Source organism: Patella vulgata, chromosome 8, assembly GCF_932274485.2.
Source record: "Patella vulgata chromosome 8, xgPatVulg1.2, whole genome shotgun sequence".
Classification (NCBI taxonomy): Eukaryota; Metazoa; Mollusca; class Gastropoda; family Patellidae; genus Patella; species Patella vulgata.
In genome coordinates this window covers 35,272,189-35,288,328 of record NC_065886.2, presented here as the reverse complement: position 1 = coordinate 35,288,328, position 16,140 = coordinate 35,272,189, and the positions used below count along the sequence as shown (strand labels likewise).

Genomic DNA, 16,140 nt, shown 5'->3' with positions numbered 1-16,140 from the left:
CCGGCGTGGTTCTCCCTTGTCAGTGATGCAGGACGGAGGGGCTGACAAGGAAAGCTGTCTAGTCGTTCGGATGCGACGAAAAACCGAGGTTCCGTGTACACATTGGCGTGCACGTAAAGGATCCCTTGGCAGTTGGAATTCGATATAAGAGTAGGCCGTAGTGCCGCTGTCCGGGCAAAATTTCCCTCATAGCACACTGTATGGCGTATGCCCGTCTTCATTAGCCCAGGTTAGGAGCAGAACAGTAGGACGTTAAACTCCATTTCATTTCATTTCTGTCATTGAGTCAACTGGCGCGGTTTGTCCGTGTCAAGGAGTAAGGTCGCCTGTCCATTCTCGTGGGTTTTCACCGGGTCCTCCGATTTCCTCCTACTGCTAAAGACCCCCTACGCGCAAGCGAATTATTGAAATAAAAATTTATCCATATGTTAGGCCCAAAATGACCTAGTTTGTGTGTCTCTCTCTCAAGGAAAAGATGCCTTTCCACGTACAAACTGTGTGATTTGCTGATATATTTGGACTAAAACACTATTTAAACTAATATTTCTCAAATGTTTTCTTCATATCACCCTAAACAAGTTTTAAGCCGAAAAAAAAACACTCCCTGACGCGAGAATATATTGTTTTTTTATCAACCTCGTTTTCCACGTGACTTGATCGGGGGTGAATCAATTGTGAGCTTTATTTGTCGTTAGTCGATATCCGTTTACCATAAATATCGAAGTAAATTCCTGGATTATCCTCTGCTAACTCATTTTCCCGCCGTTTAAACGCAGAGTCTACTGGTCGGTTAATTATCTCAATGTTCTCACAACCGTTAGCAATTACATCAACACATAAGAATCGATCCCTACGTCAATCGTGGAGGGACACCGGGGTCTCGTGTACACATTGACGTCAAGTAAAAGATCCCCTGGCAGTTGGAATTCGATATAAGACGAGGCCATAGTGTCGCTGCCCAGGCAAAATTTCCCTCATAGCATATTGTATGGTGTATGCCCATCTTCATTAGCCCAGTCGGAGGGGAACAATGAGACGTTAAACCCCATTTCATTAATTTTAATCGATTTATGCTGTTCGCTTTGTAATAAGGCAACCCACGCATTTTTACTTTAATTTAAGGCATCGCGGCATTCATATTTCTTGTTCAGAAAATATAAACCAATCCTAAGTCCTTCAAACATGTCTAGGCAGAGATAAACACTTTGATTGCTCCTAATTTGAGGGAACCTCGTGGGTTTTCTCCGGGTCCTCCGGTTTTTTCAGTACTAAAGCGAATTATTGAAATATAATTGAACCATATGTTTGTTTCAAAATGCTGAGCTATTGTAGCGATGTCAAGTCGACACGCCTTGCATAGTTTAGTTCTGGTTTACATTTATTGTTATGGTTCTCTCTGCTTTAAAGCTGAACTCCGATTACATAACTACAGAAATAATCAAATAAAAAAAATTAACACCCTAAATAATCGCCATACTTGTTTTCAAGTTGTAGAACAATCATGGACGATTTAAGGCGCACAAAAACAAGAGGCAGGCCACGCTCCCATCCAGTTCACGCCTTGTCAACCACACTGTCCACATCCGGCTAGCAATATTTCAACTGCCAATTACCTCCTGACTGATTGGCGTATTTGCACTAACAGTTTACTGAAAGTATTATTGCTACCTAATTATTATATCTGATCAGATGCATATTATTTTACTAATTAGACGAAATAAGTAAACCACTGTGCACTTTTGCTCTAAAAATAAGAAACAACTACCTTACCCCAAATAACAACAAATCTACCAACAACATCAACGAATTCTATGTTGTTGACATAACATCAAGGGACATAACTACTTCACAAGATGGTGAATATTTTGAAGTGAAAACATTCTTCTTTGATGGAGAGAACAGCAGTTTTATTGCTGCTTTGGATACATTTTTGAACGATAATACTAGACTTTATAATACTAGAAATTATATGGTGTTTCCACGCTGTTGTACAAAACATTTCAAGAAATAAGAAAAAAATTGTTTGTGTTGGTAATTTTGTTATTGTTTGGGGTAAGGCAGTTTTTCTCATATTTTTTAGAGCAAAAACACACAGTGGTTTACTTATTTTGTCTAATTAGTAAAATAATATCTACCTGATCAGACATAATAATTGTGTCGCAATAATATTTTCAGTAAACTGATAGTGAAAAAACTTCAATCAGTCAGCTGAGATATTGCTAGCCGGATGTGGACAGTGTGGTTGACAAGGCATGAACTGGGTGTGGCCGTGGCCTGCCTCTTGTTTTTGTACGCCGTACAATCGTCCATGATTGTTCTACAACTTGAAAACAAGTATGGCGATTATTTAAGGTGTTAATTTTTTTTATTTAATTATTTCTGTAGTTTTGTAATCGGAGTTCAGCTTTAAATACTAACGCGGTTTGAATATATTGGTCTGATTACCGATGTCCATTATTGTAGTAACCTCCCTTGTTAGTCGAGATTGTCAAGTCTCTTGTATTTAGGTAGCACGTGGAGTAGACGCTAATAAAGATGGGGATGAACTGTTATCATGTTGTTTTATATTTATATCATTATTCTCTGGGTCCGGTTAACCTGTAACACCGATACGAGTTACGAAAGAGTGGACCATGTGGACAGGAGCCCTGTGGTCGTAACATATGGTGGAAATGCCGAAGGTTATGGTGGAAATGCCGATGGTTATGGTAGAAATTACGATGGTTTTATAAATTTTGCTACTTTTTTTGAGGCCACCGCTGGTTTGAGTGATAACAAATTGGCTACCGGTGGAAATATAAAGATTGAGAGTTTTTTGGAACGCCAAATGAAGATGCTCGAATATGGCTGAACCGATTCCAGGCATGGGTCGTTTTACAAAGTATCCGAAATGAACTAATCGGTGCTGCAATGATGTTGTTACTAATGTTACTCCAGGGAGAAGCGCCGCTGTGGTTCAATGGTTTGGCCGAACAGGTGAAATTAAATTCTGCTCGTGTCTATCACCATTTTATGGAACATTTTATTGCGAGACAGACAGCTAGTTCATGGTTGATTGAACAGCAGTTATGGTGTCGAACCATGCGTGATCAAGAGAACTTAGAAACTTAACATTATTGACATAAATTCAAAGTGCTTGAAAGGCTTCGATACCAACGCTTCGGGATCAAAATCAGATTATGGAGGAAGAGAAATTTAAATTGGGAGCTGTTGCCCCAACATTTTTAGTTGGTGACACGGTATTTTTCTAAAAACATGTTTTAAAACTTTTAGTTGGACAGACTAGATGGCTACTTAGGCCTTGGCCTGGTACGTATTATATAGTTTTAAAAAAACCCCAAAAAAACCGAAAAACTCTGTAATGTAGAGTACATGTGAAATTGCACCACAAACGTGACGGACACCAGGAGTTATCTCGCGAATCGTAACCAAGTATATATTCCCGGCGCTTTTAGCAAAGCGTGATCTTTTCTTGAGACTTTTTTTCTATTTCAAAACGAAAGCTTGTGACAGAAACCCATGATAAAATACCTATCTGGAAAAGACGATGGATGAAAATTGTTTTGTGTTCCTAATGTCTTGTATTGTACTGTTAATTTAAAATACGTTGTAAATGATGTTTTAGGGAGGCCTATGTTATTTGAAGAATGGTTTTGATGTTACATGTGCTATTTATGATTGTTCAAGTTGAGTACTTCACAAGCTTTATTTATGATATTAAGTGATAATTTGATCATAAATTTACAAAAACTTCGAAATTATATCTAAATATAAAGTGCCCAAATAAGCTCTACTTGTTAATCTGATAATGTTTACAATGTTAGTTGTGAAAATAACATTTAACTATGCACACTGTACAGGTTGATATTTGTGAAAATTAGAATGAACATACAATGTAGTGTAGTAGTATTATGAGACGTAAAGGGATGATGGCATAACTTGTGTACTCTGTAGGATTCTTGGATAACCCATTATTCCACTGGTTTATAGTAAGCCACAACCTGTTATAATATAACTGTCACCCGCTGTAGATACACCGTAAAAATGTTAATAGTTGATTTTGTATGTTATATTATTTGAAAGTGTTAAGTTTAACTCTTTATAGTTCTGATATGTTAATATTAACCCCTTGAATCCTAAAATTATTGTGAATGTTATCACGTTCATTGTTTCTACTTTATACGTTATTTTGTATCGATACTTATCACATCATATGAGATATTGTTAGACCTGTTATTTGCACTTTATGCCTGATCAAAATGAATGCCATTTCCAGGCTTTGAAACGAACGACTGTCTTACAGCTTCGTCATTCGGGTGTAACTCATAATTTTGAGGCGAGGGTGATGTAGCGATGTCAAGTCGACACACCTTGCATAGTTTAGTTCTGGTTTACATTTATTGTTATGGTTCTCTCTCCTTTAAATACTAACGCTGTATGAATATATTGGTCTGATTACCGAAGTCCATTATTGTAGTAACCTCCCTTGTTAGTCGAGATTGTCAAGTCTCTTGTATTTGGGAAGCACGTGGAGTAGACGCTAATAAAGATGGGGATGAGCTGTTATCATGTTGTTTTATATTTATATCATTATTCTCTGGTTACGGTTAACCTGTAACACCCCTACGAGTTACGAAAGAGTGGGCCATGTGAACAGGAGCCCTGTGGTCGTAACATATGGTGGAAATGCCGAAGCTTATGGTGGAAATGCCGATGGTTATGGTAGAAATTCCGAAGGTTTTATAAATTTTGCTACTTTTTTTTAGGCCACCGCTGGTTTGAGTTCTCTCTCCTTTAAATACTAACGCGGTATGAAAATATTGGTCTGATTACCTAAGTCCATTATTGTAGTAACCTCCCATGTTAGTCGAGATTGTCAAGTCTCTTGTATTTTGGGTAGCACGTGGAGTAGACTCTAATAAAGATGGGGATGAAATGTTATCATGTTGTTTTATATTTATATCATTATTCTCTGGTTCCGGTTAACATGTAACACCCCTACGAGTTACGAAAGAGTAGGCCATGTGGACAGGAGCCTTGTGGTCGTAACATTATTAAAAACATCCATATGGTACAACATACTTTGTTAATTATTCCACTTTAAATTGTGTACTCATTTTGTTCTCAGTTACCCGATATTAAATATGTATAAGATGTGTCATACTACCCGTTCCACAAACAGATAATCTTCGATATCCATAACAATACTTATTGATCGCAATATTGCTTTCTTTCATTTTACAAAACCGATGGATAATAAAGACAAGGAAGTTATAGATTCTTTTGAAGTATCGTATTCGTCAATTATTTATAATAATTACTTGACCTCGATCAGTGTCGAGTGCAGGCAGAATGCTAGTACGTATAACACATCCAACATGTCATCATTTATTCCATTCTGACTTTAGCTTATAGGTATTTGAAGTTTACATTGGTTTCTCATGATTTCACACCGACAACAAGGCTCCGTGGTCATTCAGACAAATATTATACGAATAGTCTGTATGGGTTGTCAACATTTGAGAATAACTGGGTCATTGGCTAGCTTATAGAAAGTCTAAGGGGGGGGGGGGGGTAACTGACCCTAAAGAAGATGTCAACGCCCATGAAATTAATTTAAGAACTCTCATTTCCGAAAAAACTGTTTGCATTGCCTGTTCAATATCCAACACTCTTTGTGTCTTCAATGATCACATCTATGTTTTTTTATAAATCCACAGACCCCCTTACGTTGAAGACTAGGGCGTTCTTGGAGACAGAGACTAAAGGTTTGATAATAAACTTGGCATTCCTGTTCATTTGGCAATAAGACGTTACAATTCCAAGATGGTGATGACAATAACGGTTTTTGGTCCATATACATGTAGTACAATCGAACTTGCTATACCTCTCAACAAATATAGTAATACTTATAGTGATCACTGATCCCACTCGTCACGAATATGTGATATCAATAAATATAACTATCTAGTAGACTCAGAAAAGGATAATTATTATATACTAAACATCAAAAAAACGTCAGTACGATTTCAAGATCAGAGAGGCACTTTAATCAAATCATTCTAGAAAATGAAACAAAGGAATTTTTTGTGAACAGTATGTTGACACATTATAGTGATTAATTTATCACAATTCCAAGTCATTTCGAGAAGGTTTAGAGTCTGTACACAGTCTATACATCAGTATCTGGTGTCCACCACGAGTGTCAATAACAGCAGCGCAGTGTCTGTACATGGAGTGGACCAGACGATTGATGAACGCCATTGGCACCTGGAACCACACTTCAGAAAAGCCTTGCGCAATCCATCGGCTGTGTTTGGTCTCGGTACGACGTTAATAAGTCTCTTCAGAATTTCATCCCAAAGATGTTCAATCGGGTTTAAGTCCGGACTAAGGGCTGGCCAGTGCATAACGTTGACACAGTTCTGGTGTAGAAAGTCCCGAGTAACTCTGGCGGTATGAGCACGGGCGTTGTCATGCTGGAAAACGTTGTTTCGATGACGCACTGCTGTTATGCCGCCTCCTCTCCATGGCTCAATGGTCAGATTAACGCTGGCCACGTCGACGCCATATTCTGGTCCTGTCATCTGCAGTTGGTACGCAATACCGACTCTCATCTGTGAACAGAACAGCTCTCCATTGCCTGTGTCGCATGTTCTGGTGTTGTTGGGCAAACTGTAGACGTTCACTTCGATGGCGAGGGGTGAGGATAGGTCCACGGTAAGATCTACGGCAATGGATGTTCTCTCTGGTGAGACGTCGGCGCACAGTATCGGTACTGATGGGTCTTCTGTGTGTTCCCACTGTCTGACGTGCTGTCTCAGATGCCTGTGTGAAGGGATTCTGCACGTGCTGTCGCACAACATGGCGGTCTTGTCGCCTTGTGGTAACCCTTGGTCTACCAGTTCGGGGACGATCATCCGTGGTTTTGGTGGCCCGAAAGCGTTGCTGAAGCCTGTAGATGATCCGAACACTGACCGGGAAGTGATTGGCAACAGCTTGGGCAGTGTGCCCAGCGTCAAGTCTTCTAAGCGCCTGGTTCCTCTGAGCTGTAGTGAGTCGTGGAATGCCGCTGACGTTGTAGTGTGAATGATTCAACCAGGGATGTGGGTGCATTTTATAGGGCTGCTCCCGGTGAACAGCACGTGCAGCATGAGTTACATGAAAATCATGGAGAACACATTACTATAGCAGAAGTCAGGTTGCGTTTTTAAGAACATTTCCTGGGTTCAATTATGTGTTTGGGAACGAGCCTTATTCCTCAGGTAAAGTTGGAGATGTGGTCACAAATATTCAGTAAAAACATTTGGCAAATTTTATGCAATGCGTCTATTCAGAGTTACATACCAACCTGACGTTTCATTTGCCGTTAGTCTCCCTGGAAACTATGGCACCATTCTATATCACTTAGATCGCCCTGAAGTATATCTACATGTACTTAAAGATGCATTATGTAAGATTGAAAAAAAAAAACGAGCTGACAGTTCTCGCTATTAACGGTTTAAAAGTATATAATGATAAATGTATTGAATATTTCGTTCAAAATAGTTTATTCGTATCGAATAATGCATTTAATAACACAGTCATGGGGCTGGCGGAATAGTTCTAAGGAGTACACACTTTTGTCAACAATGTTGCATGGCCTGGATGCCGTTCAGGAAGAAATTTTCTTCAGCCACCCTAAAAAATATCGATCACAGCTGACATGGCGACATCATTACTAGGACAATGATGAACGGATAGTTCCTTTTTCATTTATTGAAACATATCTGATCATAGTTACATCGCAAAGGCCCCATCTGCCACGCTTAAATTTCGCAGCACACTTCTTTATTGTGAAAAAGAAGGGGTGCCTTCCCCTAACGTGTTGGGGTTAGTTTTTTCGGTTGCAGGTACTTGATGACTGCCATATAACCAGTTTTGTCCATTTTTAATGATTTCAATGGGTAGGTTCACCTGATGGTCTAGTACGAAGACAATAGTAACACCACAGTTGGAGTCTTATGTGAATGATTCATTCAATGATTGTACTTATTGGTGGCAAAAGCTTATTTCTATCCCTTTCAGACTTAGAACTTTTCAGCCAGCCCTTGTAAATAATGCTTAATATAAAATTTGAAGCCAGGAAAAAAAAACCTACAACGGGTAAATTTAGGTCTTACGTAATGTATCTTTAAATGAATTAACAGTTGTGCGCTTCACTTTGGTTACCATTACCAACCGGTACCGCGTAAGTTTTACCGCAGGAACACAGCTTTAATAATAATAATGTATATTGATGCATTGTTAATCATTATTTTTAATCAATGTGTAAGTCAATTGTTGGATCATTACCTAGCTATGGAATGTATTCAGTCGATATTTAAGCATTACTATAGTAATTCTAGTCCTTTTTAATTCATTAATTATTCAAATGTCTTTATTTACATCTAGCGCGCAGAAGCAAGAAATGCCCCAAACACACATTAACTGTTTCAAACAAACTCGTATAAAATTATCAGTTTCTAATTGGGTTCAGTCGCTGTTGAATATGTTCGTTTTTTCCGTATTGGTTCTTGCTATCTATGTGCAGGGTAAGTATAGACAAAGATATAATTTATAAATTATTTACAGGGTAAGTATGATTTTGGTTGTAACTTTAGGATTAAAGGTATAAATTATACACAGGGTAAATATATATTATATTGTAATAGCGGGATTAAAGATATGATTTATATGCAGGGTAGTATGGTATATTGTAATTTTAGGATTAAAGACATAATGTAAATACAGGGCAAGTATGTATTATATTGTAATAGCCGGATTAAAGATATACAGGTTAAGTATATATTATATTGTAATTTTAGGATTAATGACATAATGTAAATACAGGGAAAGTATGTATTATATTGTAATAGCAGGATTAAAGATGATTTATATATTTGATAAGCATATAAAGATATATTTTATATGCGTGTAAGTATGAATTTAATTGTAATAGAAGGATTAACTACATGACGCTGGATGGCATGTATGTTATTTTAATGAAAGAATTAAAGATATAATTTATATGCGGGGTAATAGTATGTATTTAATTGTAATAGAAGGATTAAATATATAATTTGTATGTGGAGTAATTATGTATTATGGACTAAATCTCTCTATCATCGATTGTTATTTTGTTGTACTTGTATTTAAATACAGGGGAGATGGGGGCCCCTTTTCTGCAAAGTAGCCTTCCGCTCCTTCATGCTTCACCATTAAATAAGTGCGAAGGTGAAGCTAAGACGCCGCGGCGACAATTGGTCCTAATTGCACTCCGTCGCAGATTCGCGACGTTCTGTCTTCTCGCCTTCGCGCAGAAACTCATAGCGAAGTGAAGGTGCGACGGAGCGAGATTAAAACCATTTGTCGCGGCTTCTTGGCTTCGGTTCGCATTTAGTTAACAGGAACGCGAGCAGGATGGAAGGGTTACTTATCGGCTTCCGATAACTGTAGTTTTATGAGGCGTGGACGTTTTAGGTTCCAGTGCAGCTTTTAGCGACTTGTAAAAATAGATTGTCTCGGTAATGCACTAATGTCGCTTATTTAAATATTAAAACTTATCACTGTAACCATTATGTCGTCACTCTGTCCGTCGGTTCGCGGGTCCATACGTCAACAATTGGCTCGATAGAGGCTACTGATTTTGGTGTATTCTTTTCAAATTTGGTGTACAGCATTGTGGTTATGAGAGGATGAACCCTTTCGATATTAAGTTCTGCGACTTTAGGTGTGCCTTTCGGATAAGTTCAACTGGTGTGGGTGTATTTCCACGTTTTGTGTAGATATCTTAATTCTAGTAAGATTGAGTTTCTCTATATTCCAAATATACAAAATATCGCATACTCGAGGAGATTGGTGACCGGTTAGCGAAATCCTCAGATGTCTGTCCTGTGGGTGCCCCATGAGCGTCTCTGCTTTCCATATATATATACCAAATTTGAAATACTTTTACCGGACATGACTACCCTATAAATAATTTCGTGGGAAAGTAAATTTAATACAATATAACCCCCTTGATTTACTAATTCAATTAATTACCAAAAACGTGTTTTCTATCGGGAAGCTGTGAAATATTGCTGTATATATACATGTTGTTTCTTAAAAGGTTTACGTGCGTTGTCCCCGCCATCGTGTTTACAAGGTACTATCCACGATGCTGTCAATGGTAAATGCTACATCATCAGAAATAAAAATGTACAGAGAGATGTAGCCGAGAGAAATTGTGAAAACATGGGTTCTATTCTAGCTATTGTAAACAGTGAATCAGAACAGACTTTCTTGAATACAAACACAAAGTAAGTTTCATTTTACAAATATATGTAAGAGAAGTCGTATAACAACTCTAATGTTTACGACATTGTTCATTTAAGATTAAGGATGCATTATGTAATATTAAGGAAAGAGCTCGCCCTTCTTGCTATGATAGTTCAAAATTGAATATACATGTATTGAAAATGTCCATCAAATTATGTAGTCACGGGTGGCAAATACCATTGCTACGATAATGTGTGTGTAGGTGTGTGTGTGTGGGGGTGTGTGTGTGAGCGTGTCTATGTGTCGACTACAGGCAACAATTCTTAACTGATCCCTATTGTTGTTGGTGCATGGCCGAGCCCCAGGGGCAGAGCCACGCACACGTCTCATTTCTTAACGGATTCACTTGAAACTTTGCACACTTATGCATTCGACCTTGGCGCAGAGTCACGCCCATTTTTTTGTGTGTCTCCTACAGGCCGCTATTCTTAATTGACCGTCTTGAAGACTTTCCATACTTATTCTTTATACTCTAAGGATGACATCTATTATTATTGATGCATGCCCGATCCCCTGGGATATTTGTGTGAGTCTGTGTATCGCCTACAGACCACAATTCTTAAAAGATCCTTTTGAAACTTTGCATACTTATTCCTTATACCCTATGTATGATCCCTATTGTGGTGAATGCCCGACCCCAGGGGCAGAGCCACGCCCATTGTTTTCTTTGTGTCGCCTACAGGCTGGAATTATTAAAGGATCATCTTGAAAACCTTTCATACTTATTCCTTATACCCTAGAGATAACCTCTTTTATTTTTGGTTCATGCCCGACCCTGTAAATACTCTACAGGTTGCAATTATGAACAGATTGTGTTCAAATTCAGCATAACAATCGCTTCAATAACAGGGTTGTACTTATTTATATTGTTCCATCTCCAACACCCAGGGTTAGAGCCACACCCAATATTTGTGTTTATTGTCTACAGACAGCAATTCTGAATGAATCTTCTTGGAACTTGGCATGTTTATTTCTTATACCGTAAAGACAGCAACTATTTATTTTGGTGCATGCCCCGACACCCTGCGGTGGGGGAGGGGTGTTACACCCACCCACTTTTTGTTAATAATTAGGTCTGTAAATTTTGGCAAAACAAACCAAAATGGTAATCGTGTTTTAATCCATTAAAAATCGCGAACATCGCGAATAAGTATTTTGTTAAAATGAATCAATATTTCGCTAAAACGAATTAATATTTCGCTAAAACGAATTAATATTTCGCTAAAACGAATTAATATTTCGCTAAAACGAATTAATATTTTGCTAAAACGAATTAAGTTTTCGTTAATACGAGTTAATATTCGTTAAAACGAGTTAATATTTCGTTAAAACGAATTAACATTTCGTTAAAACGAGTTAATATTTCGTTAAAGCCAATTAATATTTCCTTATCACGAATTAATTATTTCGTTTAAACGAATTTATTATTTAGTTAAAACGAAACAACTAATTCGTTTAAACGCGTTAATATTTCGTTTAAACGCATTCATACCGCGACGTGTACGCGTACGGGTGGTCATCAGATCCATTCAATTCATTTGATATTTGTTGTATATTTCTGGCAATGTCTTTGTGGTTTGCCCTGTTTACAGGTTTTTCTTATCAGCTTTGTTTGCGTGTAGTGCGTTCCTCTTACACTTATTACATTTTTATTCACTGTTCTAGCCGGAAAGGGGATCCCGGTAGCACCGTAATAAGCCACCTATGATCTTCGTTGCAATTTCTTTGATGGTCCCCTTTTTAAACCAATTAAATCTAAGCTGGGATATTATCTGCCCTTGTTATTTTAATTTCTTTAGTAAAATATTCAATTTTAGCATGGACAAATTGATATCTTCCGAAAAAATGCAAATAACTTTGATATATCTTTCTGGATTGGGTAAAATATTGTATCTGAGTAGGTCTATGTCATATAAATGTACTACTACTGTTAATATTGTATATTACTAGTTCGTGAAATACTAATAAACTACTATAGTCAAGATTGTATATTATTAACTTGGTGAAATACTAATAAACTACTATAGTCAAGATTGTATATTATTAGTTTGGCGAAATACTAATAAACTACTATAGTCAAGATCGTATATTATTAACTTGGTGAAATACTAATAAACTAATATAGCCAATATTGTTTGTAATAAGTTGGTGAAATACTAATAAACTGCTATAGTCAATATTCTATAATAACCTACTATGGTCAAGATTGTGTATAGCTCGGTGAAATACTAGTAAACTAATATACGTCGTAGTCAACATTGTATGTCAATAGTTTGGGGGGGGGGAGAGAGTTGGATGGCTGAATGATTAGCGCGTGTGCGCTGTATCATAAGGTTTGCCATTGAGTTAACTGGCGTGGTTTCGATTCCCCCGGTTGTATGTGACAAAGAGTCGGGTCGCCTGTCCATCTTCGTGGGTTTTCTCCGGGTCCTCCGGTTTCGTCTCATGACTAAAGATCCCTACGCGCAAGCGAATTATTAAAATAAAGGTGAACCATATGTTAGTCACGAAATGACCAAGTTTGTGTCGAGTGGACGTTAAACCTCCTCTCTCTCTCTATCTCTCACTCTCTCTCTCTCTCTCTCTCTCTCTATCTCTCTCTCTCTCACATACCCCCGTACATTATATTACAAAGATCGCGTTTATCACGTTAAACCTCATTTTATTATATTCAATATTGTATATTAATAGGTCGGTGAAATACTGGATTGGTATTAATGATCAGGAAACCTCACGTGTGTTTATGAATCCCGATGGCAGTGCTGCTACATATTTTTATTGGTACTCAACCAAAAAACAACCGAATGATGATATAAATTTAAACGATCAACCTTGTGTCCATATGACAGAAGATAAATTGTGGCACGATGATGAGTGTTACAACAGAGAGAACTATATCTGTCAGCTTTATCAAACACGTCAGTGTGCATTTTTGTTCATTAAATGAAATGTTAACGGGGTTTTACGTCCTACTTTTCTGCATCGACTCGACTAATGAAGACGGGCTTACGCCATACAATGTGCTATGAGGTAAATTTGCATCGACTTTTTGTTAAGTGCCATTGCCATTATAAACGAGGTCACGATTGACAGTCATTTTAACGTTAACCGATTACATGACACGGATGGTTTAATCCATACAATATCTCAGCCATCCGATGATCTAAAGAGTTGATAATAATTGATATAACATTAAATTTTGCAGTCCGAAAAAGACCTGCATTAGACAGATTTATCTTGCATAATGCATCTTAAATAAAACTGTCAGGGTATGGCTTACCATTTGTAAGACTGTGTCATTCCTAATGCAAGGTTGTTGCTAATTTGGATTTAATACCAGTATTGATTGTCAATTAAGTACTGCTACATGGGGTACTGTCTCTGGTTCTTTCGAGCCGAGTAGCAGGAGAAGAGGCTTACCATGTGGTAAGGAACAGTGTCTAGTCGTTCGGATGATACGAAAACCGAAGCCTCATCTACACGTTGGCCCTATTCTTACAGAAAAGTAGGACGTTCAACTCCTTTTCATTTCTGCTATACACCTTAAACGGGGGTCCCCTAGATCTTGAGGCCCCAGGTTCCATGCTGCCAAGCTATATAGCTAAATCGTGCAATGGTAATAGACCTATTTACCACAGCACAATATTAACATGTAAATAAACTTTTAGAAATTAATCCCGGTTTGGTGTGTAAATCTAAACATATGTTTCTTCGTTTAGATTGATTACATTGTTTTGATATTTTCTTTTGGGGCTGAATTAACATCTGATGTCACTTCTTATTCGAGGAGTTCATCTAGACTTCATAGAATTTCTCTATCAGCTTTGATATTTGCATTAGGACTGAATAAACATGTGATGCCACTCCCCACTCTAGGAGTTCATTTAGTCAATATACTTTTATTGAACATATACTATTCAAAAAAAGTAGGGGATATTTGATTTTGGGGGCATAATACTAAAATATGCAAATGACTACGAAAAAAGTCACTATAAAACCTAACAGAAGAAACATTTCCAGTTACATGTGACGCCCAAACGCACCAATAGCTACCGCATGGAATGCAGGTGATGCTTGGGATCATCATGGGGGTCCAACCCAAGATTTGCACGACTCTGACTTTGAATGTTACAGTCATTGTGGCATTGAATTCCAGGGTGGAAACATCAGTTTAATTGTTTTAGTGACCAGAAAACAAATTTTGATATGCGTCGGCTTACCCAAAATGAAAGGTTACGTGCCCTTGGCATGCTACAGATCGGCACAACACAGGCGGTTGTGGCGCGGACGATGAATGTTTCTCAGTCTGTCATAACCAGGCTATGGTCCAGATACCGTGATACACAATCTGTACAGGACAGACCACGCTCAGGTCGACCAAGGGCGACAACTCAAGCCCAGGATCGATTTATCCGTACCTTGGCCTTGAGAAATCGTGTCATCACAGCAAATCAGATCAGCGCTCGTCTTCAAACAGACACTGGTGTGAGAGTGAGTGGCCAGACGATTCGGAATCGACTGCATAGGGGTCACCTTCGCGCCCGACGTCCTCGCGTGATCCCTTGTTTGAGAGATCATCACATTCAGGCAAGACGTCGTTGGTGTAGGGATCGTCAACACTGGGATAATCGACGCTGGAGCAATGTGATGTTTTCAGATGAGTCAAGGTTCACTGTTGATTTTTTGGACAGACGTAGGAGGGTGTGGCGTCGTCGAAACGAGCGCTTCCAAGACGTTAACATCATCAGACATGATCGATTTGGGGGTGGTTCTGTTATGGTGTGGGGAGGCATCACTGTTGCTGGAAGAACGGCTTTACATGTTGTTGCAGGGCGTGTTACAGGCCAGTACTACCGGGACAACATCTTGGCAGTCCATGTTGTGCCGTTCGCACGACGTCATGGCCGCCGTTTCATCTTCCAGGATGACAACGCAAGATGTCACAGGGCCAGGATCGTTACAGGTTACCTCCAACAACAGAACATCACCACATTACCTTGGCCAGCACTGAGTCCCGACCTCTCCCCCATCGAGCATGTCTGGGACATGCATGGACAGAGGTTACGTCAACGTCAACAACGTCCTGCCAATGTCCAAGAACTTGCTGCTGCGTTGCAACAGGAATATGACAATCTGGACCAAAATGACCTTAGACGTCTCATTAGGAGTATGCCACGTCGGATCAATGCTTGTTTGGCAAACAGAGGAGGATTTACCCGTTACTGACTTGGTTGTGATGCTGTGGTAACTTTGCTGTTTGACCCCGGGTATCATTTTACCCTTATAATGGTCAGTCTGTGCCTTACTTAGTCTAACGATCATTTGGAATAAATCGATGAATGTGAACTTCATTTCATTTTGTCATTTGTTTCTTCGTCAGTTTCATTAGGTGACTTTAATAACACTTAAAAATCAAATATCCCCTACTTTTTTTGAATAGTATATATATACATGTATATTTATTTAATGATGTGTGTTTCTGTTCCAGTTCCAGTAGTACAAGTAACCTTTGCTCGTCGACCCAATCAACTATTCAATGATGGTGAACTTTACGAGGTGTATACGGCTCGAAATCGAATAACCTGTCAAATTGAATGTGTAAAGTATCAAACATGTATTGGTTACGTGTATAATACCTTACACAAATATGACAATTGCCAGTTAATAACACCTTTATTGAATGCGGACCTCTCATTGGTAGATCCAGGCAACCAGGTTTTTGAAGCTGTTGAAAGATGATAAGGAATGTAATATCGGTTAGTGAACGTCATACAGGATGACGAATGACACATAGAATATGTA

General features: G+C 38.5%; 1 long non-coding RNA gene across 1 annotated transcript; it reads left to right on the top strand.

Annotated features, from left to right (window-relative positions):
• The first annotated feature begins 10,079 nt into the window (after positions 1-10,079).
• Positions 10,080-16,140, top strand: LOC126830111 (uncharacterized). The gene is made up of 3 exons (XR_007683716.2): positions 10,080-10,319; positions 13,030-13,256; positions 15,827-16,140. It is a non-coding gene; the product is annotated as an uncharacterized LOC126830111 (long non-coding RNA).